This window comes from Schistocerca nitens, chromosome 4 (assembly GCF_023898315.1).
Source record: "Schistocerca nitens isolate TAMUIC-IGC-003100 chromosome 4, iqSchNite1.1, whole genome shotgun sequence".
NCBI classification, from domain to species: Eukaryota; Metazoa; Arthropoda; class Insecta; order Orthoptera; family Acrididae; genus Schistocerca; species Schistocerca nitens.
This window is the reverse complement of record NC_064617.1, coordinates 539,681,201-539,694,635: the sequence shown is the minus strand read 5'-3', so window position 1 is coordinate 539,694,635 and position 13,435 is coordinate 539,681,201. Positions and strand designations below refer to the sequence as shown.

The window sequence follows — 13,435 nt, the reverse complement described above, 5'->3', positions numbered from 1 at the left end:
GTGAAATTTTGTAACGAAAATCCCGACCAGTGTAATCATGACCAACAATGTGAACAAACATATAAACGGAAATGGAGGAAGAATAATAAGAAGAGGAAAGGATACTATCAAGAAGGGAATTATCAGCAAAAACGCCGATATCAGAAACCAACCCAAGAATATCACAAGCAACCACAAACTTCAGGTTAGGAACCAAATTCTAATGCAAATGAATGGAGAAATCAACCGCCAATAATAACTGACGTAACGGAGCAGACATCTACTAATGATGGGCAATCGTCAAACTAAACTCGACTGTCAGAAGCCCCGACGGTGCAGTCGAGGAACTTTTGAGGGGCGAAAATTTAGGCGTCAATTTTTTCGGTACAATGATGGCAGATTATTAATAGAAGAACTTCAGCAGGATATGATGCCTTGTCAAGAGGAACATATCACTGAACCTGTTGCGAAAATTCAGGCGGCAATTCAAGGCATTACTGTGCAAGTTACTTTAGATGCAGGAGCAGCAGTAAATGTCGTTTCTGAGAAGTTATTTCAAAGAATACTTCAGAAAGCAAATCCACCGATTTTTCCTGTTCAATGTTGTAGAATTGTAGGCCCTACTGGTCATAATTCTCAGGTTAAAGTGCAGACTCAACTCCAGTTAGATATAGGAAATGTAGCTATAAATTGCACTTTCCTTGTAATAGAAAAATTCGTTGAGGACTGTATCCTGGGTATAGATGAATTTAGAGAGAGAAATTGGCATATCGATTTTTCTCTAGGCCGTGCCAGTTTTATAATAATGGATCAGAAACATCAGGTGAAACTTCTCAGGGCATATAGTACCCATGGAAAATATTGTCAGGGAAGAAAGCTGCAAATAAAGTGGATACATAGCAAACCTGCACGGTATTACCAAATTAATTACTTGCAACCAGTCTTAAAACCTGAAGATATGGTATACTAAAAGGTGCAAGAACCTGAATATTTGCAACAACATCAAAGAAAGCAATTATATGATCTTCTACAGGAATATCATGAAGTCTTTCAAGAAAAACCTGGTGTAATCAAGGGATACACATGCCATTTAGATGTGATTCCACATCAAGTTTTCTGCCGTACTTTTTGTCCAGTACCGTGGCACCAACTAAAGGCAGTTGATGCGGAAATCCAACAGATGCTTGAATGGGATCTGATCGAACCTTCGACGAGTCCACACTGTAGTCCACTTCATGTTGTCCAGAAGAACGAAGGAAAAGTTCTTCTCGTGCTAGACGCACGGCAGATAAATAAGATTATCGTGCCCGTGCGAACTCATCCGGAAAATATCGATGAGTTAATTCAAAAGTTCGAGGGGATAAAATACTTAAGAAATATTGATCTGAAAAGTTCATTTTGGCAGGTCGCACTAGACGAACCATCAAAAAAATACACCGCGTTTGTACATGCAGGTAGAAGCTATCAATTTAAGGTTTTACCTTTCGGGCTACTTCGAAGCAATTTAACTTTTTTGTGGACGACATGCTCATAGCTACGACCACATGGAAGGAGCCCGTTGATTTATCGGGAAGAGTGTTAGAACGTTTAAAGGAAGCAGGCATAACCGAAAATCTGCAAAAGTCCCATTTTGCTCGAGATAAAATCAAATATATGGGTCATCTTATAAATGAAAAAGGCATCTTACCAGACTCCGAGAAACTAAACGCATTAAAAAGCTTTGCAGTTCCAACAACAAAAAGGCAATTAAAGGGCTTCCTCGAAGATGTCTCTTTTTTCAGGCGTTTCATTCACGACCACTCTATTAATGCAGGGCCGTTGTACAGCTTGTTGCGCAAAAATACTCCGTGGGTGTGGACGCAACAATGCCAGAATGCATTTGAAGCAATAAAACGTGCCTTAGTCAATTCACAAATATTATATCATCCAGATAGGAGCCAAGAATTCGGTTTAAAGGCGGATGCTTCCGAAATTGGAATAGGTTCATGCCTCTTCCAAGCAAAGATGATAGATAGTAAATCGACTTTCTGTCCTATAGCTTTTGCTAGCCGTCTCTTAACTGCTTGTGAAAGAACATATACGATTACCGAAAAGGAAGCATTGGCCGTAGCCTGGTCATTTAAGAAACTTTACAATTACTTATACGGAGCGAAGACAACAGTATACTGTGACATCAAAGCGTTAAGTTTTTTTGCAGACATGTAAATTATTACATCCACGACTAGGAAGATGGACGCTCTCACTCCAAGAGTTTCAGTTTGAAATTAAATACATAAGCGGACAGGATAATTTCATCACCGATGGACTGTCTATAATGCCAGATGGAGATTCGTCAACTATCAACATCACCGACAATCCATCCGAATTTAAAGTTCTTATAATGACTGATAGAATATATAGGAAACACTTTCTTGACATATGTAAGAACATGGGAACTGTATGGAGAGGGCTACGGGAGAACCAGTTGTTTCCCTACCGTGTACAGCGTGTGCAGGCACTATCAGCAGCTGATTGGCCTCCACGGGTACACTTCTGCGAATGGTTCATCCAACAATGTGTCAATCCTCATTTCAGTGCAAATATTCTCTTTACGAATGAGGCTTCTTTGCAACGTGATTAAATTGTAAATTTTCGCAATCAACATGTGTGGGCTGACGAGAATCCGCACGCAATTGTGCAATCACATCAACACAGATTTTCTGTGAACGTTTGGGCAGGCATTGTTGATGGTGTCTTAATTGGGCCCCATGTTCTTCAACCTACGGTCAATGGAGCACGTTATCATGATTTCATACGGGATACTCTACCTGTGCTGCTAGAACATGTGCCTTTACAAGTACGACACAACATGTGGTTCATGCACGATGGAGCTCCTGCACATTTCAGTCGAAGTGTTCGTACGCTTCTCAATAACAGATTCGGTGACCGATGGATTGTTAGAGGCGGACCAATTCCATGGCCTCCACGCTCTCCTGACCTCAACCCTCTTGACTTTCATTTATGGCGGCATTTGAAAGCTCTTGTCTACGCAACCCCGGTACCAAATGTAGAGACTCTTCGTGCTCGTATTGTGGACGGCTGTGATACAATACGCCATTCTCCAGGGCTGCATCAGCGCATCAGGGATTCCATGCGACGGAGGGTGGATGCATGTATCCTCGCTAACGGAGGACATTTTGAACATTTCCTGTAACAAAGTGTTTGAAGTCACGCTGGTACGTTCTGTTGCTGTGTGTTTCCATTTCATGATTAATGTGATTTGAAGAGAAGTAATAAAATGAGCTCTAACGTGGAAAGTAAGCGTTTCCGGACACATGTCCACATAACAAATTTTCTTTCTTTGTGTGAGGAATGTTTCCTGAAAGTTTGGCCGTACCTTTTTGTAACACCCTGTATAGTCAAGGTAGGCAAAGCAGAGGCTATTCTTTCTGACAAGGGGTCGATGTTCACTGGATTTCATTGGAGGCAAACATTAACCAGTTGTGGCATAAAGCAAATTCTAACATCAGTGTACCACCCTTCGGCGAATCCCGTGAATTAAACAAGTTCATGGGACCATATTGCCACAACCAGCAACCCAAATGGATCGATTATCTGGACGATTTTCAGGAAATTGTAAACAATATGCCACATACCACGACAGAATACACCCCATAGGAACTGATGTTTGGAAAACAGGAACAGAATGACTGAATTCGACCAATTCCTAAAGTAGCTATTAACAAAACGGACCTACAAAATAAAGTACAACAATCCTTACTCAATATAATCGATAAGGCAAGAAAAAGGAAAATATATTTCGACAATCGACTTGGAAAAATAAAAACATATAAATTGAAAGACCAAGTTTTAGTAAAAACTCATCCTAATGCTTCACTTATACAGAGGAGGAACACAAAATGGCAATTATTGTATCAAGGACCATTTGTGATTACCAAAATACCCCATCCAGGAACTTATGTTTTGAAGGATGTGAAGAATGGAAAGGTGAAAGGAATGTATCCTCATCACTTGTTAAAGGTATTTCATGATAACTGAAGATTCTGAAGATAGAAGATACCATTCTTATCAAATATTATTGATTAGACAATATTCATTAAACCTGTGAATCATACTTAGGATAGTTTCTTTCTTTTTGCGATTGAGTAGTTAGTTTTTCTTTTCAAGCATAATGTACGAGAGATATGCAGACATTATGTATTTGTTTTCCAGTGTAAAGATAAGTACTTTGGTTACCACTTTCAGCTCAACACGGTATCTGCAGCATCTGGAGCAGATTTCTACAACAGCGGAAGCGTGTAATCGCTATCAGTTTCACACATCGCCCTGTGTATGTCTTTACGAACAACAGTGAACATACAGTTACTCACACCCATAGAAAGACAGTACAAGGTGGTATGGGAAACATTTCAGTATAAAGGTCCTGTAGAGCTAAACTGTAATTAGCCTAGCAGTAGTAGTAAACAAAATTTATTTATTTTTTCAAAGGAGCGTTTATAGTTCGTACCCGATGTTCGACTCCGAGGTGTCTCTCTCAGCCTCCTGGAGTCCACATCTTATCGTAGAATTACCTCAGTCTCATTTTTCATGTCCACGTAATGATTTAGTTTTCCTTTCGACTCCTTCCGTAAGACGAGGTCTTCGGTTAGCGTCGTCACGATTGGCTGAGATCAAGATTTCTTTCTACCAATCCCCGCCACTGTACCAAGGGTTCTCTTTCTCCATTGCTTTGGGAAATTTTCTGTTTGGCTCCTACATGCCGCGGAAGCGTTTCACAAAGAGTGTACTTCAAAACTAGCATTCCTGTACAATGTCTCCAGTCGCCGACGTAACGAATTGTGTATACAGCAGTTCGTCGTTCTCTGTAGGTCGCACAATAATGTTTACTTGTAACTTAACGAAAACATACACGAGGTAACAAAAAGGCGTGTCCAAACTGTACGCAAACATTCCTCACACGTAGGTAAAGAAAATGTGTAGTATGGACATAGGTCCGCAAACGGTTTATTTCGATGTCGAGCTCATTTTCTACTTTCCTTCATAATCACATTCATTATGGCAAACACTCAGGAAAAGAACATTTCAGTACAAAATGAAACACTTTCCTAAATTAAGTGTGCAAAGTGCCCTCTGTTAGCAGGAATATATGAACCAATCCGTCGTCGCATGCCCTGCAGCCTTCCACAGTAAGGGCACGAAGACTCTGTACATCATGTACTCGGGTTCCGTACACAAGAGCTTCTAAATGCCATCACAAAGAAAGGAAAATACAGCGCAATTAGGAACGGAGAGCACGGAGCCCAAGGAACAAGTCCATTTCTACCTATTCATCTGTCATGGAATTTAGAAGCCTACTGAAATGAATAGGAGGTTCATTGCGCTTGAAGTACCTGTTTCGTTGCACTCGTGAAGACACATGCTCTAGCACAGTGATCGTCAAACTTATTTGCTCAAGGATAAATACGGACATTATGAGGAGGCACTTGGAGCCGCATATGTGCCGATCTTATTATTAATAACTGGTAACCTACATAAATTAGTATGTTACGACCCCCCCCCCCCCCCCCAATAAAGCACCTACAGTAAGATAGCCATGTATTAGCCGCCGTCTCCCAGCTACTGACCTTTGAAAGTCGGGACCATTCGAAACACCTAGAGTCGACTGTTCTCTGTTTCAGATGGCTGCCACACTCGGCGACCCCCAAAGTTGTGACACTGCAATTGACTGACGAAGTGGTGTAGTGTTGTCTGCATGAGCACATGATTAGCACTCCTTCACGCCGGTGCTGACAAATGTTCTTCTCGCCGCGGGGCGGAGCGCGTATTCATACTTCATCTGGTGTCGCTTCTTTTCGTGTTTCTCGGCTTGGGTCGTAATCATACTCCCGAAGTTTCTGTTTTAATACACTGACCTTTACTAAGCCAACGGCCCTGCCGCAGTGGTAACACGGGTTCCCGTCAGATCACCGAAGTTAAGCACTGTCGGACTCGGCTAGCACTTGGATGGGTGACCATCCGGTCTGCCGAGCGCTGTTGGCAAGCGGGGTGCACTCAGCTCTTGTGAGGCAAACTGAGGAGCTTCTTGACTGAGAAGTAGCGGCTCCGGTCTCGTAAACAGACATGCGGCCGGGAGAACGGTGTGCTGACCCCATGCCCCTCCATATCCGCGTCCGTTGACGCCTGTGGGCTGGGGATGACGCGGCTGCCGGTCGGTACCATTGGGTCTTCCAAGGCCTTTTTGGAGGGAGTTAAGTTTTTAGTTAGACTTTTACTAAAATAACCACAGATTATGCCGTATCTCTTTTGTTCAGAGAGCTCTCTCATTGATGGTTCATAGAAAATGGTTGTATTTACTGTCCATTGCACCTGGCTGATATGTAGAACGTTATACGTCTTTATTATGCTAGTAGCATAAATGAGAGGCAATTAAGGCTGAGCGACCTGCAACCTGCCGTTCAATCTCATTTGCGTTCGCCGACAATCATGTTAGGAGAGGCACAATTATAGAGTGAAAATGACTCACACCACTTTCACAGTAAAGGCTCAAATATGAATCTGTACTTTACTCTGTGAGTATTGGTATTGAAAACCATTAGTGTGAAACTTTGCCAGAGATGATGAACGAACTTTTTTTGCGGAACATCAGATCCAAGTGTATTTAATGGTTTCAGTTACTTTCACATCAGTTCACACTGAAACATCAAGTTACTTTCTTTTACCTCCCTCTTCAGTAATTTATTCGTTGTTACAAATTCATGCTGAAAGGTACACAAAACTCGGGACGTTTGTTCATCCTGGCGATCAATTGCGTCAAATAATAAAACCCATGAATTCGTCAGTACTGCAGTATGTAAAAATCCGCCGTAACGTCGATGCTGACCGTTTATATAATATGAATCGGTGCACTGTTTGACACATTCTTATAACTGACGACGTAATTTACATTACTATTTGACAACAGCGACGAATTCATGCATTTTATTATTTAACGCCATTTATTTTATGTCGCCTAGTATGATGTATATGTTTCATGAACATGATGATAGTCCTTGGACCGAAACTGGTTGTTCAGTAAAGAATTTTTATCAGTAGCTTTTGGCGGTAAAGCTTCAGGTTTTTCAAACAGTGACAAATGTTCGATTCGTGTGTATTTTCTCTATGATATTACGTTCACTATTCTGTTCACAGAAGCCTACCCGCAATCCTATTTCCTCATTCAATGTTAGACCTATTGTCAGTCATACGACTCTTGTTACTACCAGATCTGAGGTGCTATCACGAAATACTCTTTTGTTTCTCCACATGCATTAAAATCTTTCATTCTCGACTCATTTAAACAGTTACTAATCACGTAATCATTCTTACGGAAGGCGGGCGCCTGCTTTAACGTTAGTCTAACACGTTTTTCTTAAAATATTATTTGTATACAACAGTTATTTATTGATTCATGAAGTTTGAGAATGCAGTCGAACCACTTCTCTTCTTGTGGTGTTCTGGCTGTGGATCGTTGAGCCATTTTCAGACTGAACACACGACATATCATATTTGTTTGCTTTTTTATGTATATTGATCGTTACCAGAAAAATTTTCACTCTGCATTGGAGTGTGGGCTTATTTAAACTTCTTGGCAGATTAAGACCGTGTGCCGGGACTGAGCAGAGTTGAGGATGGATCGAGTAAGTCTTTTATAGTTGTAGAAGATGCTGACTGGATGTGATTCCCATCCACGGTCTGTTAGCAGTTTTAACAACTTTTGCCTATTGATGACAGGGGATGTTGGAGGCTGAAGGACAGGCCCTACTTGACCTAAGTGTCTTGGACTGTCTTACATAAGCGGTAACATGTGCCTGGTTCCCATCAGGCATATAGTAGTCGTCGAACGTTTTGGCTCAATCGTCAACACACAAAATCGCACTTCGAAATGCAAATCTATCGATCTTGTTATTAATTGGTAACCTGCATAAATTAGTATGTTATGAGCACCAAATTGACTAGCTGCAGTAAGGGTGTAAAATTTGTCGGCTGACCCCCAAGTACTCATCGTTAAAAATCGGCATCATTCGTAACACTTCGTGTCTGGTGATCTCTTCTTCAGACTTCTACTACCCTCGGCGACGCTAAGGATGTGCCACTGCAGTTGTCTGGCGATGTGTTTCTGTGGTTTGTGTGTGAGCGGATAATTAATTGATTAATAACAGTAATTGTGCTTATATTTGAATCCGTTATTCAGTAGGAGGCAATATCACAAATATTTACAAAATTTTTTGAGTGACCTTTTTCTTCTGCTCAATGGGTTGTTTCCAGCAGCCTTAAAACTGATACTCGTTGTTACATATACGAGTACGTACCACGTCTGAACGGGACCGTATCTATAACGGACACCCACCTATCCATGTTACTACAGTTTCAAATTCATACCATAGCAGCTGATCAGTACGAGATGCAAACGCCCTTGAGTTTTCAGCACCGGAAGACAAACAAGAAAATCTTTCCTCTAAAAAGCCCCCTCAACGACCTGCAACGACAAATCTCTTGGCCCCTGCACCCAGCTTCGTCCATGAGATGACCGGCCAACTTTGCGCAAGCTTACTGCAATTCCTCCAGTACATTTCTGATTCGACTAGTCGGGTATAGCCCACAATGGCAAATACTAAGTATTATTCTTCCTGTGCTGTTTGGTACCAGACTTCACCACTAAAGAAGCAGTCGACATATATACATTGACATGATTAACAGAGACAAGGGATGTCAATTCAGCTAAGCATGGGAACCAGCGTCAACGGTACTAAAGGATCGTCGGTCGCAGACGAACGAATTCGAATGAACAAAGACGGGCAATCGGAATTCCCACACTTTAACTGGGCGCCAACACTCTGCCCACGCGCGCGCTGGGTCGCTATTTGTGGCCGCGCTTTTCCCGCGTCACGTCTGCGAAGACCGTGGCCCGTTTCTTCGTTATCGGACACTGGATGTGGCCGTGCTCTATGATTCGTCTACGTTGGCTTTATAGCATCACCCCTTGGCACCTGCACTTTTATAGCCAGCCAGCCCATATCGTGGCGAGCCGTTACAGCAACACGACAGTAAGCACCTGAAGATGATGAGAAGCTGTCTTCTTGGAATGTTGTGCAGCTCCCACAACATTATCCGACGCGGCACCCGTAATCCAATGAAGTATTTATTGTTTACTGGTAAATTTAAGTATAATAGATGTATAATTAATGTGTTCTGTGAGGTAGTTTTTTGGTTTTCCCACCACATTTATTCCTATTCAAATGTATGTAGTCCATACTTCGTCTCCGAAATGCGGACTCTTTCATTAACATGTGGGACAATATTTTCTTTACAGTGCGATTAAAATTACATTGTACCTGTAAGCCCACGAAAGGGACGCGCTGCCTCGCCACCTGTCACGACGCACTGACAATTGTAACAGGTTGCATGTCGGGCAGATGGCAACTATGCAGAGTTCGTACACTAGGCTGCAACGTATGATTGGCCGAGTATGATAAAGATAACACGTACTCTTAACCGTCAAGTGCAATATAATACACTCCTGGAAATTGAAATAAGAACACCGTGAATTCAGTGTCCCAGGAAGGGGAAACTTTATTGACACATTCCTGGGGTCAGATACATCACATGATTACACTGACAGAACCACAGGCACATAGACACAGGCAACAGAGCATGCACAATGTCGGCACTAGTACAGTGTATATCCACCTTTCGCAGCAATGCAGGCTGCTATTCTCCCATGGAGACGATCGTAGAGATGCTGGATGTAGTCCTGTGGAACGGCTTGCCATGCCATTTCCACCTGGCGCCTCAGTTGGACCAGCCTTCGTGCTGGACGTGCAGACCGCGTGAGACGACGCTTCATCCAGTCCCAAACATGCTCAATGGGGGACAGATCCGGAGATCTTGCTGGCCAGGGTAGTTGACTTACACCTTCTAGAGCACGTTGGGTGGCACGGGATACATGCGGACGTGCATTGTCCTGTTGGAACAGCAAGTTCCCTTGCCGGTCTAGGAATGGTAGAACGATGAGTTCGATGACGGTTTGGATGTACCGTGCAATATTCGTTGTCCCCTCGACGATCACCAGTGGTGTATGGCCAGTGTAGGAGATCGCTCCCCACACCATGATGCCGGGTGTTGGCCCTGTGTGCCTCGGTCGTATGCAGTCCTGATTGTGGCGCTCACCTGCACGGCGCCAAACACGCATACGACCATCATTGGCACCAAGGCAGAAGCGACTCTCATCGCTGAAGACGACACGTCTCCATTCGTCCCTCCATTCACGCCTGTCGCGACACCACTGGAGGCGGGCTGCACGATGTTGGGGCGTGAGCGGAAGACGGCCTAACGGTGTGCGGGACCGTAGCCCAGCTTCATGGAGACGGTTGCGAATGGTCCTCGCCGATACCCCAGGAGCAACAGTGTCCCTAATTTGCTGGGAAGTGGCGGTGCGGTCCCCTACGGCACTGCGTAGGATCCTACGGTCTTGGCGTGCATCCGTGCGTCGCTGCGGTCCGGTCCCAGGTCGACGGGCACGTGCACCTTCCGCCGACCACTGGCGACAACATCGATGTACAGTGGAGACCTCACGCCCCACGTGTTGAGCAATTCGGCGGTACGTCCACCCAGCCTCCCGCATGCCCACTATACGCCCTCGCTCAAAGTCCGTCAACTGCACATACGGTTCACGTCCACGCTGTCGCGGCATGCTACCAGTGTTAAAGACTGCGATGGAGCTCCGTATGCCACGGCAAACTGGCTGACACTGACGGCGGCGGTGCACAAATGCTGCGCAGCTAGCGCCATTCGACGGCCAACACCGCGGTTCCTGGTGTGTCCGCTGTGCCGTGCGTGTGATCATTGCTTGTACAGCCCTCTCGCAGTGTCCGGAGCAAGTATGGTGGGTCTGACACACCGGTGTCAATGTGTTCTTTTTTCCATTTCCAGGAGTGTATTAATTGCACTGTATTTGCAATTGGGTAACTTCTCGATTCATGCTCCGATATTTACCCAGTGATAATAACAATGGGATTAATTTAAGTAGAACCTTGAACTGTCTGTCATTTTAGGAGCGCTCGGGAACTTTTGTCATTAATAATAATATTCTATGACACACATGCGAGAAGTTGGCGAGCACCCCGAAGTACTGATAGCTACACGTCGGTACCATCTAGAACTCTTCGTGTCGATTGTGGTCTGTATCAGATTGCTGCCAACATGAGCAGTCTATACGAATTACAGTACAGTTGAGGAGTCTCTGCCACCATGTTAAGTCAGTGTCAGAAACGCAGACTGTCATTGGCAATAAAAACATTTCTGTAAAAGAGGGATATGTTAATATCAAATATAAATGTAAGTATTAGGAAGCCTTTTCTGGATGTGTTCTTCTGGAGTACCGCAGATCTGAGGCACCATGTCACGGACTGCGCTGCCCCTCCCGCCCGAGGTTCGAGTCCTCCCTCGGGCATGGGTGTGTGTGTGTTGTTCTTAACATAAGTTAGATTAAGTAGCGTGTAAGTCTAGGGACCGATGACCTCAGCAGTTTGGTCCCTTAGGAATTCATATACATTTGAACATGTATTCTTCTAGAGTATGGCGTTGTGTGGAAGTTAAACGTGCACAATAAACAGTCCGGACACGTTGAAATCGGAGGGTTTCAAAATATGGTGTTAAAAGAGAATGCAGAAAATTTGATGGATAGATAAGATAACCAACTAGGAGGCGCCGAATCGAGTATGAGAGGTGAAAAAAGATATCTATGCACAGCTTGTGGCTGGCACGGTAACTCAGCGTGTTCGGTCAGTGGGTTAGCTGCCCTCTGTAATAAAAAAACTGAGTTAATGGATCAACGACGAACTAAAACGGGTCTCTTACGCCGTCCGCCCCGAGCAGATACAACGAACGAAAAATAAATAAATAAAAAATAAACTTGTCTGAAAGGAGAAATCTGATGAAAGGACACATTCCGAGGCAACAAGGGATTTTCAATTTTTCAATGAAGGAATTTATGGGGAGGAGGTGGAGAGGCTAGGTAAAACTTGAAGATAACCACCTTGAAGGGTTAGGATGGATGTAGGTTGCACTAGTTACAAAGAAGGTGCTTGCACAGAATAAACAAGGGTAGATAGTTCAATCAGTGCAGTCTTCGTACTGAAGTTGATAACTAGTCACCTAGGAATAAAATCAATGAAAAGTGCTGAGAAACTAAGCATACAGAAGTAATGCGAAGAAATCAGAAAGGAAATTGTCGTCGAAGGAGCAGATTCAGCATTTGCTAAAGCCAAAACAACGTTCGGAGAACTGTACAGTTAGGGCAACAACATAAAGAGAGCAACAGTAATTCCACAGATGAACCCAGAGACCTTCAAGCTGCGGAAGAGTCCTTTGCTGACTCGATTTACAAAGAAATAGGTGTCGATTTAGAGGGAAGATAACTTTGGAAAAGTTGCATTAAGGCCAGATAAATGCGACAACAGTCGCAGTGTTATCTTCATAGCCTATTTAAGTTACTGGTATGAATAAAACACAGAAGGACGAGGAAGAAAAGTGACGCTCTGTTAGACTATCAGTTTAGCTTTAAGAAAGATAAAGGTTCAAGATTGACGTACCTGAAAATAATCTCGATTTTCAAAGCAAAGTGCTGCACCTGACAGTGACTACTGACATTCTCATGCAGGCAAACTCTCTTATGCTGGCTTGCGTATTTCAAAATTCTTCAGGAGATAAGAGCAAGGAAAATGAGATCCATTCCTTCTGTCATACTTGGATATCTCAGAACCAGCTAGATATGTTGTACATCCCACTGAAGCTAAGGCTTCTAAATGAGTATCTATCAGATATACGATAAAACTTCGAGATGGATCCCAAGTACCAGTTTGTGCTGCTACATTTCAGGAAATATCACGTGTATCGACGAATCGGTTCGTCCGCAGTGCTTAGCACTATCAAGAACATGGGACAGCACTACATAACGAACAGGCGACTGAAGAGCAACTCAAGCCGATATATTTATGACACAAGAAGTGAAAGAGCACATTTTGATGCGTAACTGTAGAGAGTATCATTACAGAAGAGGAAAAATGAGTAGGTCATATTTTCTCCAGCATTAAATGTAAATATAATGCTGGAAAATTTTTGCAAAGAACAAAGACAAGCGAGTAATAAAAGCTGTTGTGTGTCAAAATTTAAGACAGTGTTTTATAAGACTATTAATTTTGGATTTGGTACTCCTCACACTGACACCTGTTGAATATGTAAAGAGCTCCAACTGAAAAGATAGGTCGCAGAAACCGAAGAATGCAGGAAGTGTGTAAAGCTAACCTGTGCCTGTATAAAGTCCGTGCAAAGTAGTTTCACACATCATGAACAAACGCTCTGAATACACTGTAAAAATGAAGCTTTAGCAAACTTTTCTACTGGAAAAGTCTTTTACACA

General features: G+C 43.2%; 1 pseudogene; it reads left to right on the top strand.

The window, feature by feature from the left end:
• Positions 1-5,900: 5,900 nt before the first annotated feature.
• Positions 5,901-6,018, top strand: LOC126253923 (5S ribosomal RNA; annotated as a pseudogene).
• Positions 6,019-13,435: the final 7,417 nt, after the last annotated feature.